The sequence below is a fragment of the Mchenga conophoros genome, linkage group LG10 (assembly GCF_057382185.1).
Source record: "Mchenga conophoros isolate Kocher_MC1m ecotype Shallow Benthic linkage group LG10, M_conophoros_male_GT1.1, whole genome shotgun sequence".
Classification (NCBI taxonomy): domain Eukaryota; kingdom Metazoa; phylum Chordata; class Actinopteri; order Cichliformes; family Cichlidae; genus Mchenga; species Mchenga conophoros.
Window position 1 is genome coordinate 19,993,108 of NC_140535.1, and position 2,845 is coordinate 19,995,952.

At 40.4% G+C, this 2,845-nt stretch overlaps 1 pseudogene; it reads right to left on the reverse strand.

The window, feature by feature from the left end:
• Window positions 1-394: 394 nt before the first annotated feature.
• On the reverse strand, window positions 395-2,216 carry LOC146565793 (UDP-glucuronosyltransferase 2C1-like; annotated as a pseudogene).
• Between the last annotated feature and the right edge of the window lie 629 nt (window positions 2,217-2,845).

Genomic DNA, 2,845 nt, shown 5'->3' on the forward strand with positions numbered 1-2,845 from the left:
CAGTCAGTGATTTCTCAAAGTGTTCCCAGGCTTTTGTAATAACTTCCATGACAAAAATCATTCCCCGTTTTTTGCCATCAAAGCCAAAAAAATATTTTTCCATGCAGTAGAAATTAGAGTTTAAACATCTGATGCATTTCTTCTCTCCTATTGTGAATAAAATATGGGTTTAAGGTTTACAAATCATTAGATTCCATTCTTATTTAAAAGCAACTTAATTTCTTTCCAAATTCAGTTTTAATGCACGCACACAATGTGTGTGAAATGTAGTTCTAGAGGTTTTTTTTATTTTTATTGTCACTTCACTTAAGAAAAAAAAATACAGAGTCATAATTAGCATGTTTTGCAGTGAAACTACAACACTAGGGACAATATTTGGAATGTCCCAGCAAAATTAGCTTTGTTTAGTTTTTATCTTTCTTTGTCTTTGGCGGCACAGAAATCTGAAAACAGCCACAATAGAGAGAAGCAGCACAGTGACCACAGACAGCAATATGAACAGTACATCTAAACAGTAGTAAGAGTACCAGGGCATCTTATAAGCTTCTGTACGCAGGTGACGAGCCCCTTTGTGGCGCATCACATATTCTACCCAGAAGACGGCCTTCTCCATGGGTGTTATTGGCTGATCTCTGTGCAAACGTGACAGTCTTTGAATGTTCTGCCTGTAGCTCTCTTGGTGGATCACTTCCTTAAGACCTTGCTCAAAACTGTGGCCATTAACATCAGCCAGCTGAATAATCTTTCCAGCTCCTCTCTCCTGCAGTCGTAGAAGGTTGTCATACTGGTCGAAGAACAAGGGTATGCCGAGCACAGGGACCCCATAGTAAATGGTCTCCTGGACACCATTAGTTCTTCCATGGGCTACAAAGACTTTGGTCTGTGGATGACCCAGAAGATCTTTCTGTGGCATCCAGTCGACTATTAGTGTGTTGTTTCCCAGTGTAGAGGGTCGGTCTCCTTTATGCTTCCAGATCACCTGAACAGAAAAAAATAAATAAATACATTTCAGCTCACAATGTTGAGTAAGAGCACTTATCTTTCTACATGAAGAGGCAACTTGACAAGAAGAATCATTCTGTTACATAAGCATAGTGTTAACCTGTGCAATTAAGAGACAAAACAAAGCCTGCAGCATTTTTTACCTTCTGGGGCATCTCCGCAAACACGCTGGCGATTTCATCTGTAACCTCTTTGGGCAAAGCATCGACATAAGTTCCCAGGCTCGTGATGATGACTCCATGCTTCCCGGCACTCTGAACAAACTCCTCCAGCTCTGCTGGCAAAGGCCGAGCTGGTTTGCACTGAAATCCTGCTATATAGTCTATGTTTGGCATAGTGGGGCGAGGGAACTCGAACACAAAATCTGATCTGAACAACCAAATGTCTGCTTCCTGTAGTACTGAGATGACATCACATCCACCCTCAATATACTTATTACACATGTCATCATAGATTGGCAGAAAAATAAAGTTCTACTGGAACAAGGTAAAGATATAGAAAAATATATTTTTGATCCTCTGAATAAAGCTCATTTGGTCTGTTAAACCAGATCCTAGCACCGGGATATACGAGAGTGGCGAAGGGGTCAACACAAAGTGGCCTTCCCCTCTAGGGATCCAGTGTACATAAAGTACTAATGGAAGTTTGAGATATTTGGCTAGAACAGCCCCTGATGGCATGGCAGGATCAGTTAGAAGCAGATCATACTGGGAAACTACTAATATTTTCACCATATTTTGATCATCAAGGATTTGATTTATGAACTCAGACCACAATGAATGGAATTGAAAAATCATAGAGAGGAATTTTTTTATACATTTGAAGGAATTCAGCAGTGAAGCTCGCTCTCTTTGCATCTAAAAATGGAAAGAGTGTTTAAAACATGTTTATCACACACAAATTACTTAATTTCCCCATCAAATGGAGCCAAAGATGTCACATACCCTGATGTATTCCTCTATGGACCCATCTAAAAAATGCTCAAGATCTTCATCCATTTCAATTGTAATGGATGTGTAAAGATCAGACTTTTCAGAGATGTACCAGCTGGTAGACGGCCTGATCACAGTGAGGTTGTGTCCACTGGCATGAAGTTCTTCGAGAAGGATTTTCAGATTGACCCAGTGGCTGCCATCTACAGGAACCACAAGAATGTTTCCTCCATTGCAATGTGGTGTAAATGAAATCAGGAAAAGACTGAGGAAAATGGGCATCCCACAGGCACAAAATGACGGCATCGCTTCTGTAACAGACCAAAGCAAATAATGATCCCCTTACTCATAACAGACTTCTCGCTGCCTGACATTCAAGTACAGGTAGTCTTATATGTTCAAACATGGAATGATTTCATATACTTGTATGACAAACGACAGTATACATACTGCAGCAAGATTCCATTCAAATTTTTCCTTACCTATCGTCAGCAGTTTAACTAAAGGAATCCTTGCTCTCTACATAATGTAAATGAGTTACCTGATGTCTTTCTCCCTAGAGTGCTGTGTTAGCTCTGTGGTTGAGCAGATGACCATATGTCGCATGGCCTGGACGGAGGCAGGGAGTGAGTGGATCAGTCAGACACATACATACATCTGGTCAGAAGTTTTAGAATGCCCCAATTTTGTCCCTGCGCCCCTTTTGCCTACTTAAAAACACTCCAAGGTATTGTCATGCTACCAATGATATGAGTTACATACAGCGCATTTAAATCTTAAATGGGCCAGACCACTATAGTATTGCTAGTAAAATTCCTACATAATCCATTTCCATACCATGAGGTCAGCATGTCTACGTGGTCTTTATACAAGTTATCCTTTTCTAGGATTATCATTCCTTTCCAGCAGAA